The sequence below is a fragment of the Thermobia domestica genome, chromosome 8 (assembly GCF_964235325.1).
Source record: "Thermobia domestica chromosome 8, izTheDome1.hap1.1, whole genome shotgun sequence".
NCBI classification, from domain to species: domain Eukaryota; kingdom Metazoa; phylum Arthropoda; class Insecta; order Zygentoma; family Lepismatidae; genus Thermobia; species Thermobia domestica.
In genome coordinates, this window is record NC_137461.1 from 88,512,188 (window position 1) to 88,526,652 (window position 14,465).

Genomic DNA, 14,465 nt, shown 5'->3' on the forward strand with positions numbered 1-14,465 from the left:
TATCAAAGCGCAAGGGTGCCGATTCCTATGTAACTTTGGGCGAGAGGGAATTCAAATGTGTGTTAGGTTGGAGACAGTCTAAGAAGGCACATATGAGGATTTTGAGACAAATTGAATTCAAGTTATGCTAAATATTCTATATTCATAAAAAAGAATACATATAACAATACATGTAACAATAAAAATACATAGGTCTATACATAAAAGTACATAGTGGACCCACATGAGCATTGGTGGGAACCCGGTCCCTCCCGGACTCCCCGGATCGGCACCTTTGTCAGAGCGATCATTTAATAATGCCAACCTAAAACGGACATACCTACATTTTTTATGTGGAAAGTGGGAGTACTTTCTGCAAGTCGATTTGATAGACTGTATAACATTGTTGAGTTGAATTGATATTGAGTTTAACGTCCCGTTCAGCAGCGAGGCTATATGAGACGTGGACCTAGTGATTAACTTGGAATCCTAACCATATGAGCTCCCGCCGGGAATCGAACCCGCGTCTTCCACGCCAAAGACGCGTGCGCTAACCGCTTAGCCACGAAGGAGCTCTTGTATAACATTGTGTCGAAGTGATATCTTAGAGGTCTATATGTTGAGTTCAAAGATAGTATTTACGTTGTCACCTAAAAATATGTGAATATCATCCAGTTTCGGGAAATAAAGTTGCATTCGAAGTGGAACTGCATTCAATATGAAACTAGTGAAAAGTGTTCTGTGCAAGTGTAGCTGTTAACAGCACTCAGGAAACTGCAGTTCTGAAATAGACTCCTTAGAATTTCTAGAGCAGGGGGTCTCGAACGTGTTGTCGACGGGGTCATAGTTCGCCTACAGAACTCTGCTATTGCCTACGCCTTTTACAAAAAAACTAACTTGTTAATGTGAAAACGCAATTAAGGATAAATATCGCAGTTAGGGTTGCTTAGGATACAAGCGTTAAGGCTGTCTCGTCTCGAAAAAGTGTCATGGAAATATCTTATGTCGGAAAGTGTGTGTTTCTATTGAAGAGCTCTGTCTCGTCTTGTAAGCACCCTAATCGCAACATATCTAAGTGGCCCACAAGTGTCCCTGAAATCTTTAATATGATCCGCATTGTCTGATGTATTGAAGACTCCTTTCCTTCTCTGGAGTGTTCGGAACCAAGTGGGAGTAGTAGGTCAGTTGTTTATGTTCGGGTTCCACAATCAGGAGTGCTGGGTTCGAATTCGATGAGCTGACTTGCTGACTTTCTTTTTTTCAGAATTTCCCTCAGTTCGACCAGGTGTATGCTTAGATGGAGTTTCTATATATAGCCTCTAACTAGCTTCTTTCCACTTCCTTTTTCAATATTATTGATCGTAAATGATTTCAATATAAGTCTCGTAGGCTCAAGTATTAAAACTTGATAAGTAAGTAAGCTTGTTTTCTTTGTAGTCTAGTGGCGTGTGACGATGAATTTATCGTTACTTTAATGATACCTTTTAACAGTTTTCTTTTTTATGAGCGGCTATTCAAGCTGGAGGCTCTTCAGTGGCAATTCTGTAGGTTTCCTCTAAACTCTTTGACACGTATATAAGATTGTCAACCCGCATTTGTTCCTTGACCTTCTGATAATAATATTGTCTCTTGATATTTATTGTAGAACATTCACTTCTGGTACTAGGGGTTCTTGGTTCAAAATCAGTTCGCGCCAGGTGGGATTTGCGGTGAACAAACAACTTGTGCGTTTTTTTTTTTTTTTTTTTTTTTGGAAGCAGGTACTCCCGTTTTCTCTCAGTTTGTATTACACCATTTCATTCATTATCAACATTACTATCTCTGTTAGCCTTGGAGCATAATTTTGAGAAGTTAAACTAAAAGGTAAGACTTATTTATTGCTTAATACCGCGTTTCCATTTTACTTGAATCTTGTTGCTGTCATTAAAAAAAAAAAAAAAAAATCTTGAAACCCTGTAATGTTTTTCCATATAAACATAGTCTTGAAAGGGACATACAACATTTTTTTTCCATCTTGCAAGGAGTTAAACCACGTGCAACTTTCTGGGTCGTCTTGCTTGCTACTTACTTGCTACTGACATGAAGAAAGAAAAACAGTTTCACTGCTTCCGAAACAACGGAATCTTTTGGACAGGGAGACACAGCGCGCCAAAATACGCGTTTTTAATGAGGAGATTGACTATTTGTCCACTAGCCCTAACCACAAGATGTGCTAGGCATGTGCCATTTAGGTATCCAAGCTACTTTTTAGATACCCGACACTTGGCACATATGATATTCATGTGCTAAGTATGTACTTCAACTACCTTCAGTTTTAGGTACTTGTTTCACCTAATTGATATTTGCAACTATGTACCACAAATAAAGCATTTATATACCTGGCTCAGTTTCGCACTCTTAACAGTCATTTGTTTTTTATGTCGTCACTCGTTTTTATATCTGTCATGTTCTAGGTACGCCTTTCAGGTACATACTGTTTCAGATACCCTAACAGCACAAGATGTGCTAGGCAGGCATGCGCCATTTAGGTGTTCTAAATTTATATCCCACATTTGATGCATTTGTTGCTTCTAGTACATAAGTACTAGAAGCAACAAACGCATCAGCTTTATTACATGGCAACTGTCGCCGATCACTTGAAAGTGAATATGGAAGAAAGTAAATAGACATTCGTCATTTTGTTATAAAATTACATGACGAGCAGATTTTTTTTTTCTGATCGCAAACTGTTATCGTCGAATATACGCGGTTAAAGGAGCACTCTGATTAGCCAAATTCAAGCGACCTCAATAATTTAGCCCTCTACAAGCGGCAATCTCTACATCGCCTCCGTGGCCAAGTCGAAAGAGCACGCGGCTAGTAATCCAAAGGTTGGTGGTTTGCGCCCTCATGAGGAACATTTTTTATTTACTTGTTTAAAATGTTTTTTAGACTAACCTTTATATAAACACATTACGCATATAGGCGATTTATCATATTTTGGGTGAGTAATCATATTTGTGGTTCATTGACGCTTACGGCATGGGGAACATACCCAGAACATAATGGGCACGTTCCCCAGGTACACTCATGTCCAAAATGATTGTCGCATATCTATAACTGTCGTCTTGTAAGAATATAATTTGATAATGATTTTGCAGGATACTTTTAATACTGATACTATGTGTATAATCGGGAAATGTATATATGTGGTAAACTTCATAGGAAAAGAATTGTAAATACGAAAATTAGAATGAGTAAAACAAAATGTTGCTAAATGAAAAAGAAAGTTTTATTTTCGTTTTATTGTTCTTATTTACTGCTCTTTTGACATGAAATTTGCCCCATACATGTCTTTGCCGATTATACACATACAAACATTATAAGAAATACCGGGCGAATTCGTTATCAAATTATATTTCTACAACATATGTATAGACATGCGACAATAATTTTGGACATGAGTGTACATGTCAGGCATGTGGCTAGGGGTGGACATAGACTGTGACTATCACTTGTCATCCATATGATTTTTCTCTCAGAGGTACATAAGGCACATACTAGACACATTCCCATCAATGTTGGGAAGTAACGTAACGCAAGTAACGCGTTACTTGTAACGCGTTACTTTTTAAGTAACGTTTCCTAGTAACGCGTTACATTTTTTCCAAAGTAACTGTCACGGTAACGCGTTACAAATTTTTAAGTAACGTACCTAGTTTGCGTTACTTTTCTCGCGTTACATTTCGGATTAGTAACTACAATATATGTATCTTTTCGGAAACAAATGTTTCTTTCCTGTAACTGAATTTGTCAGAAAGAAACAATCGAACATGAATTACGTATGTCAGTGACCGACAGTCACCGACACGCAAAAAAACAGATAAGTTCGTAGTGCCACTTGCTGTTTTTGGAAGATGAGGACAGCCTTAGGGAAATCACGTGTACTGATTGCAAGCACCTGGAAGATTTTGTTTTAGATTTTGACAACTCCAAATCAATACATTCAGTGAGTGAACTAGGAGTGCAATGATACCGGTAGTCTATTTTACTTTGATTGGTGTTGTTTTTTATAAAGACGGAGAACGAAAATATTTTACTGTTCGAACATTTGAAAGAATACTTTTTTCTTAAGAGCTGAGGATGATGGGGGACAGAATTTAAAAATAAAGTGTCTGAAGTGTCCCGGCGGAAAATATTTATCAACAACTAGGGTGCCATAATTAACGATTTACAGTAAAGTGTTAATATGAATAAACTGTGTTCTGATGAGCAGGCCTACTTTATTACTAGAAAATAGTTTGCTGATGGTATGTAATATTGGACTTCTTTCAGATCAGTTTGCTTATTCTAGAGTTCCGTTGATTTTAGAGTAGTGTAATGTTTCTGTATATTCTTTATTTTTAATTTTACATAACAACATTGTTATCTTATCTTCTATATATATAAAAGAGAACGTACAAATCCTTTGTTCCCTCATCACGCTAATACGGCTGAACCAATTTCTTTTATTTTTGGGGGGTTATTAGGATTTGGACCCTAGATGGTTTTTATCATATCACTTTAATTTTTAATTACCAGTGTCTTGAGATAATTGACCATTCAAGTGTCCATAACGTACAAATCCTTTGTTAGTTCATCATAGGTAAAAATAAACGTATTTATATGCAACCCGCATGACCGTGTCACTCGGCGGGTTAACATAAATGACAGGCGATATAATGTTAACATTTACTGCAATCTACTATGGTTTTTATCATATCACTTGAAAGCGAAAAAGTAAAAATTATCTAAGTAACAAAGTTTATTGCGTTCCGGGGTGACCGCAGCGAAGCGGGGTGAACGCTGCTAGTTATTATATAATTAGTTTAAAAGAATAATAATAAGCAACCATTTTTTCTAACGTATAGGGATGAGCACGAGTCAAGCTAAAACTCGACTCGACTCGAATTCAAATCGAGTTTCGAGTCAAGTCAAGGGTAATATCCTCGAGTCGAGTTCCGAGCCGATTCAGTTTTTCGCGTCAAGTTTCGAGTCCAGTCGAGTTTGATAAATGGCTCGTTCGTTTTAAGTCGTCTTGAAATCATGACCTGATTACACTGGAAAACGAAAGCCATGAGAAATGTAAGCTAAACAGTAATATGGAATACTTTTAGTGTTAGTCACGAGAGGGGATACGGCTCGCATCTCGTCTCGTCTCGATAGCAAGACCACAAGAGATTTTTTTAATAACAATCTCAGCTCGGCTCGGCTCAACTGAGAAGATGGCTCGAGCCGGCTCACTTGGGGTGAACCATCGGCTCGAGCTGGCTTGGTAGGGATGAGCCATTTGCTCGGTTCGGCTCAACTAAGCTGAGGGCTCTAGCCGAATCGGTTGGGTGAGCTATTGGCTCGGTTCGGGTCGATAGTGAATGAGCTGTGAGCCGAGCTGCTCGAGTCGTTGACAATTCTAAACCCGGGCCAAGCAGTTTTGAAGATATTTGGCCAGTGCCCTCTAACTTTTAACAGTGTTTGGCTCGAGCCCGAATTCTCAACCTAGACCCTCAACCCAAATTCAGAAGCTTTTGAACAATGTCCTTGACTCCTAAACTTCACGACTACCGAGGTTGGCAATCAACTAGTTTTTTAGTATTCAAATACAAACTGCCTATCTTTCTTTTTATGTACAGTGTTGTTATATTATTATTATTATTATTATTATTATTATTATTATTATTATTATTATTATTATTATTATTAATAATAATAATAATAATAATAATAATAATAATAATAATATAAGTTGTAGTAGTAGTAGTGTCATTGATAATAATTATACTGTCTATGTAATATACTTGAAGAATGTACTCGAAACTACACAGCGGATTTGGCTCGAGTCGACTCGAAACTCGACCCCAATTCGAGTCGAGTTGGAGGAAATATTTCGAGTCGAGTTCTCGGGTCGAGCTCAAAGATGTCTGTTTCTAGTCGAATCGAGTGTCAAAGAAAACTCGCTCGAACTCGCTCTTGTCCATCCCTACGAGTAACGCAGTACGGCATTTTATCAATGTTACATTATATGAAAATGTTCATATATCAAGTAAAAATTTGTTCTTGCATTTACATAAAGCGATTCAGAACGTGCAATAATAATAATAATAATAATAATAATAATAATAATAATAATAATAATAATAATAATAGCGGTAGTAATAGTAGCACGGAAAATTGAAGTCATTTTTTTTCACATTTTTAAAGTTTCAGACCTAAAAGTAACGCGTTACATTTTAAGAGAAAGTAAAGTAACTTATAACGCGTTACATTTTTACAAGTAACTTACCCAACACTGATTCCCATGCACCTGAGGGAACATGATAGGCATAGGCATATGCCTGCTATGTAATTGCGCTGTTTGCAGTGCTGCATGGGTGGAGTTATCTTTCTTGCTTTCAGACAGTTGTAATGTGTAAACAGTAAATAGAAAGATCGGGTTGAAAGATTTCTTACGACAGCTACTAGATTCATGTAAAATGGAAACGCGGTCTAAGATGAGTGAGATGAATTACAACCCCTTCCAGGCAATACTTCCCGCATTTTAAGTGTGCTACTTCAAATGCAACGTTAATCCAGTGTGTCGTTCAAAATGTTGAAATGAAAACATTTCTAAGGATGTACTTTAGGAATATTAGGAGACAGATCACTCACAAAATTCTTAAATTTATGACAGTTTCAAATTTCTCTCTCACTTTTTCTTTAAAGGGAAAGTAACAAATTCCATTCAGAAATATATTTTCTGGGTAAAATGTTTATCTAATTCAACAATTATTCCACCAGTGTGCATTATTCGTATATCTACATTTCCTGTCAAAAACCTATGCCAGATTTGATAATATCTTCCCTATTCATGCAAGAATAATAATGATTAGCAGATTTAGTATATTTAGTTTAGCTGATTTTAGCGTCCCTTTCAGCAGCGAGGCTATATGAGATGTGGACCTACAGCTTAACGTGGGATCCAGTCTACATTACGTCCCGCCGGGAATCGAACATGGGTCTCTCAGGAAAAAGATGCGTATGCTTTTAGTGTATTTAAATACTTGATATTAATATATTGTGAAGATAATTTGTGTATGCGTTATGAAATATCAAAAGAAGACATGCGGTCAGAAATTGACATGATATCATTTGGGTTGCGGTGGCTGTAAAAGTGATTAGGGGAAAAGTACTTGAAAACGTCTAGTCAATAATTGCACAACGTTATTTTTCAATTGCATTTCTATACAAACAAAAACGAGTTTAGCCATACAGCACGCACTTATCAATTAATTAAATAAATAATTATACGTAATAATTTAATTTTTATCTTAGCCTTATCAATCATACTGAATTTCGTAACTGACAAACAAGGAAAATGTTTTGTATGTGTATCCATGTGATCATGTAGTCTGACGGAGATGCGGCCATATTAAAAATTGTGATGTGATGTGATGTATGTTAGTTCAACAGCTTCTGAAACATTTAGAAAACAGTCAGTCATCTTTAAGATCTTTTGGAGCACTTTTTCCGTGCAATTTTGTGTACAAATTGCGAAAAGTTGCGCATTCAGATATAACAATGCGTACTTGGTTTTGTATTAAATAAATGAACAAACATTTTACGTGAATAACTATATGAGATTTACTTGGAACAATCCTTAATTATTTTCACATATGAGTCTTAGGCTTTGTATACGTATACAATGTATATGACATGGGTTTTATATTTACACTCTGAATAGGAAGTTTGACATGTTAGATTATTATCTTAGCATATGTATTAGTACCTACTTTTCCTGTTAAAATCGTGTATGAGGTTTGATAATGCCTTTCCTGTCCGTGGAAGAATTACAACGATTAACAAGAATAAAAACTGCATCAATTTTATAACAGCGTTCATGTAGCCTGACGGAGATGCGGCCATATTAAAAATTGTAAACACTAGAGTTCCCTAGTAGACTAAGGGTTGAAGATGTCTCATATCAGAAATATGTCGTGAAAGCAGCAGTGTCGATTTCCATGTAACTGTGTGTGTGTGTGTGTTAAGGAGATATTAAGGCCTATTTCGTTGTCATATATTAAAGCAAATATATCCCGATTCTGGAGGGGATCAAGCAGACTTTAAGGAGCCCTTCAGACCCCCGGATCAGCACCCTTGTCTGAAAGTGTATCTTGTTTCTGTAGATAGAGCTCAATGTCTCGTTCCATACCTTGTTACGGAAATTCTGTCTCGTCTTATCTCATGTGCAACCCTAGTAAATACCTAAAGCAATCTTGAATCAAAATTTCATGTTGTTTGAAATACTGAAATTGGTAGTGAGCTATGTCAATAATGATTCCAAATTTTTCCTGGTGGACTCTTAATACACTGGAGAAAGGGGAGTAGTTAAAAATAGTACTATAAATATTTATACTGGTAACCGTCATTGAGTATGAGCAGTTTTATGGCTTTTAGAGGATTTTGTAATATAACTCGGGCCACCTATCTATCCATATATATATATATATATATATATATATATATATATATATATATATATATATATATAGTCTCAAAGATCTCTTGACATAGGGTAACTCTCTTATTATCAGAGTTATAACGAAATGTAAGAAGGGGAAACCGTCTCCAAATATGATGTCAATCTAAAGTGAAGGATTTTTTTTTATACCGTCAAGCCGTTTAAGCTGTACACTCTTTGTGCACCCAATGTTAAATAAAAATGCAACGTTGCCATTTACCTGGACCCACAACATAAGTGAATGAAGTTACTGTCTTTTACGCTAACGTATCGGTGGCCAGCACCCATGTCAAACATCACCCCATTCATCATACTCTTACAAAATTTATCCACCCGGCAAATGTGAAAGTTGCGTTTTCATTTAACGTTGGATGCATAAAGAGTGTACAGCCCAAACAGCTCGTCTGCTTCCTTCACTTTAGATTTAAAACAACATATTTGGCGATTATTTCCCCTCTTACGTTTTGTTGTAACTCTGATAATAACAGAGTATATATATATATATATATATATATATATATATATATATATATATATATATATATATATATATATGGTGCCTTCCATTTCAACTCAGGCAAAAAAATATAAAATTGTACCATCACCATCTCAGATGTTGTTGAAACTTTTTTTATAGCAACTAGACATGTTTTTAAGAGACCCATATTTTTTTTGTTTTGTCGAAAAAAAATTTCCCGCCAAGTAATGGGCCATCAAAGACGGGTAGTACAATTTATGAATTGTAGAAGACATGGAAAATGGTCAACTTCGGAGCCTCACCATTCGGCTATGGAGACAGGTAGAGTTATAATTCTTGTTGTGGTATGTACATAGGGATATAAATAAACTATATTTTATTATAATTTGGTTTGCGCATGCGTATCTTTTTGTACATAAATTAACAAAGGAACGTCAATTTATCTGAAAAGTCGAAGTTTGCGAATTTTTTCGAGCACTTCCGGTTCGAATTTTAAAATTCTGTTTTCGCAGTTGGTAAGACCTGATTACCCGCTTTCCGAAAAAAAATTTGTATCGCTTGTGTGTACAACCGTTTTGTCGCAAAAAACTCGAGAAATTGTAAAATTTTCAAAAATCGCCATTTTTGGGCGCCATTTTCTCGAAAACACCATCTTTTAAAATTCTGAAATTTTGTCAGATGGTTCAAATTTACATGAATAATAAACACACCAAATATCATTCTCGACCAATGCTTCATGAATTAACTGCAGCCTTTTAAAGTTAGCGAAGTTTCGTTAACTTTGATGTCACAGTTAGCAACACTAGGGAACAATAAAAGTGCAATGATTTGATGATGTTTGTGGTTCACATTCATTAAATGAAGAATAAAAGGTTTTCTTGACTGTTTTTTTCCATCATTTTGATCAAGAAGGCTCTCTGAAATAGTAAAATGAGCCTCCCCCTACTCTTCCGTTTTCTTAAACCGAAATAATCTGAAGTGGAAATTACGATTACGAAACGCACAAATTTCAAGTTCACTTACTTAAAATGGTCTTCGGAAACAAAATTTCACTGATATTTATTATTATTATTATTATTATTATTATTATTATTATTATTATTATTATTATTATTATTATTATTATTATTATTATTATTATTATTATTTACATTGACCAATCATTTGCTTGGTTGGTGTCTTCGCTAATAGCATGTAACCGTGCAGGTGCTCCAATAGGTGTTGGCTCACTCACTTTTTTTTATTTTATATATAAATAAAACCGATTTCAGAGTTTGGAGCTCTTAAAAGTACCTCTAAGTAGCAGTATTACCCCCCCCCCTTCCAGAAGTCCGTCCTGGATCCCCCCTTGCGTAGCACATTGTCGATAGTCACAAATGCTGAAGGCCCATGTAGAATCATAAACAACACTTCAACTTCACGTAATTCAAGATTTATTCATAATATTTCTGCTACGCACCGCTGGTTATCATACATATATGAGTGTAACAAAAGTTCCTTTTTGCAGATTTCTTAAATCTACACTTTGAATTGCAGAAGTTCGATTTTAGCGGAAGCATGAAGTTAGTTCATGATGACCCGTTACTGCCATTTTCCGAAAGCCAAAGATGACTTCGTTGAATACCAGTTACCGGTCGCATACTTTCCCTTTTTTTTTATTCCGGAAGTCGTCGAATTCAGTTCCAGGCAACAAAACGAGAGTAATACCGGAGTTTGTACTTGCACTATACTCAAGAATTCTTCTGCGGTTTTAGTGGGGGCGCGGTGGCTCAGTGGTAGAGCGTTCACCTCCGGTGCTTGTGGTCCCTGGTTCGATCCTAGTTCGTGCCGTGTGGGCTTTGTGGTGGACAAACACCGTGCTCGTGGGTTTTCTCGGGGTTATCCCGTTTCCTCCCACTTTCTGCATTCCACCATTTCATTTATTTCTCATAATCACCGTCTTCTTTAGCCTAACCGGCATAAGCGTGGGACGTAAAACTTAAAGATTTTATTTCATTTTCTCTTCTGCGGTTTTAATATTGTGTATCTGTTTTTGCTTAAGGTTATGCCGCGTTGCCACATTCTTTACACCTCCCCCCTCAATTCCGTCGCAGAAACTCTTGCATGGCCGGTTTCACTGCAAAACCACTGCTTTATCGGACCTCTCTGCATCTCGAACATCTGAAAGCGATTTTTAAAGTGGGATGCAGCACCATCAGAAATCACTGACACGGTTTGGGAAATTGTAGACACTAATTTTCACGTATTCAAACCTTTTTATAAAATATATTTTCGCTTTTCTTCGAGTATTTTTAGAATCTTGTCTATGGCTATGAGTACATGAGCCGAACCGTGTGCTTTATCGTCGTTTATTACAACAAAACTGTCAGTTGTTTCATATTCCGGTGATAACTCTGAATTTCACTTTGTAGAATAACAGTCCAGTTTTCAGCGAAGTTCACATGAAGTAAAATAGAATTTGTATCTTGAAATTTTATACGGTGCTTTTCGGTAGCAATTAATTCTCTTTGGATTTTCTTGATGTAGTCATGAATTACAATTCTTACAGTTAAACCAGCAATGTACAATACGAAAACAGAAAGTGGCACAGTCTTTTAACGAGATTGTTTTCCCATATGGCATACGTAACACTTTCATTTTCATCAGGATCAATAATTAAAGACTCCACACTTATTCATTCCACTCCAGGACATTCACCACATTCTTGAAGAAGACAGTTGTCATTTTCTACGGATCATACTACCAAAGGAAATAGGTCACTCATGACAGCTTCAATACAGGCTGCACCTTTGATTTGTAGCAACACAGTAGCAGCTAACTTAAAATTTGCACAATTCACACACACACACATACACACTTCCCTCGCAGGTTGCGGACTGACTCACTTTAGTCGAATACTGTAAAATTCTGAGTGACCCATTCTTATGTTGGGATTGTTCTGTTTAAAAAGTCAGTAAATTTCTTTAGAACGCGTAAGAAAACGTTTCGATTTTTTAAACTTTTTGTCATTTTTCGATCACTGTAATGACATCGCACTTAATTGAGACTTTGTCTGGAGCATTCCAAATCATCACTGAGGTAATAGTTCAGGCTTTTGGATGGCCATTTCAAGTAAACTTAAAATTTATGTGTTTCGTAATCGTAATTTCCACCTCAGATTATTTCGGTTTAAGAAAACGGAAGAGTAGGGGGGAGGCTCATTTTACTATTTCAGAGAGCCTTCTTGATCAAAATAATGAAAAAAACAGTCAAGAAAACCTTTTATTCTTCATTTAATGAATGTGAACCACAAACATAATCAAATCATTGCACATTTATTGTCCCCAGTGTTGCTAACTGTGACATCAAAGTTAACGAAACTTCGCTAACTTTAAAAGGCTGTAGTTAATTCATGAAGCATTGGTCGAGAATGGTATTTGGTGTGTTTATTATTCATGTAAATTTGAACCATCTGACAAAATTTCAGAATTTTAAAAGATGGTGTTTTCGAGAAAATGGCGCCCAAAAATGGCGATTTTTGAAAATTTTACAATTTCTCGAGTTTTTTGCGACAAAACGGCTGTACACACAAGCGATACAATTTTTTTTTCGGAAAGCGGGTAATCAGGTCTTACCAACTGCGAAAACAGAATTTTAAAATTCGAACCGGAAGTGCTCGAAAAAAATTCGCAAACTTCGACTTTTCAGATAAATTGACGTTCCTTTGTTAATTTATGTACAAAAAGATACGCATGCGCAAACCAAATTATAATAAAATATAGTTTATTTATATCCCTATGTACATACCACAACAAGAATTATAACTCTACCTGTCTCCATAGCCGAATGGTGAGGCTCCGAAGTTGACCATTTTCCATGTCTTCTACAATTCATAAATTGTACTACCCGTCTTTGATGGCCCATTACTTGGCGGGAAATTTTTTTTCGACAAAACAAAAAAATATGGGTCTCTTAAAAACATGTCTAGTTGCTATAAAAAAAGTTTCAACAATATCTGAGATGGTGATGGTACATGCTCTGCCTGAATTGAAATGGAAGCCACCATATATATATATATATATATATATATATATATATATATATATATATATATATATATATATATATATATATATATATATATATATATATATATATAGAGAGAGAGAGAGAGAGAGAGAGATGGATCAGGAGCGTTATTTCAGATTTTGCTTGGCTTTTCAGATAAAATCTCTAAATAAATCTCAAATTCAGGGGGGCAATTGCCCCCTTCCCCCCTAAATGATGCCCTTGGGATGGATACATAGATAGATAGATATAAAGGTATGTTTATGTATGTTCTAGCGTAACTCTGGAACGCCAGGAGCAATTTTAACTAAACTTGGTACACATATTACTTAGTCTGGGAAAGAGTACTATCGAGGTAGGACTCCTACCACAACTACGGGAGGAGTGGAAAGGGAGACATAAAATGATCGGAAATCACTGACTTTAGTTTTGAAATCATAGTTTTTTGGATCCATAAGCTAGTGACATTTCCGATGCCGTTTAAGTCCACTTTCAGCCCGCAGTGAATGTAAGATCCGCTGGCACACCTAGACGAGTATGGGGCGTGACACATAAAAATGATCGAAAACAGACGATATTAGTGTCGAATCCGTAGTTTTCAGAATTAACGATGACAATTCCTATGCCATTCAAACCCAAATTCAGTCCCCATTAGTACTCCTGAGGAAGGGATGGGGACATGTTAAAATAATTGAAAACTACTTACATTAGTGTCGAATCAATTGTTTTCAGGGTCCATAAGCTAGTTGTTACGGTTTCTGTGCCCTTTAAGTTCAAAGTCAGCCCCAGTTACGGTAAGCTTTCAAGCATTCCTAGGGGGAGTGGAAGGGGAGACATAAAATGATTGAAAACAACCGTTATTAGCATCGAATCCATAGTTTTCGGGGATGCTTAGATAAATGGGACGCTTCTGTTGCCGTTTAATTCCGATTTAAGCCCTCATTAGCACATGGGCGGTGAAATGATTACATGTAAAAATATCGAAAACGACCGACATTAGTGTCGAATCATTAGTTTTCAGCGTCGCTACGTTAATTGGTGGTAGTCCTGATGCCGTTTAAGGTTGGTTTAAAGGGACAAGTTTTGCCGATAGATGTCACTACAGTCTTCGTATCTCTCTCATGTATTTTTTTACCTTTCACGAAAATTTACGATTTCTCTTACAAATTTCAACCTAGAGACTTCAAATTTTTAAAGAAGGAGCTTTATAACCTATCGAAGGGAAAAATCCAAGGATCTTATAAAATAGAGGATCTGCCCTTACAACTAAATCTTGAAGCCATGTGTCACAGTTTCGCCACCCCTACTCTGCCCACTCCACTCAATAGGATCTCAAAGTTTTGAGCCAACAAACATGGCGGAGACGAAAGTAGCCAATCAGACGATGGCGGAAACGAGAGTAGCCAATCAGACGTGCCGATTCTCGGTTGTTTTTTTGGCTTCATTATT

General features: G+C 36.4%; 1 protein-coding gene across 2 annotated transcripts in view; it reads right to left on the minus strand.

Moving 5' to 3' along the window:
- LOC145693040 (glucose dehydrogenase [FAD, quinone]-like) overlaps nucleotides 1-14,465 on the minus strand; it is a 37,915-nt gene that overhangs the window by 19,100 nt on the left and 4,350 nt on the right. The gene's annotated exons all lie outside the window — the stretch shown is intronic.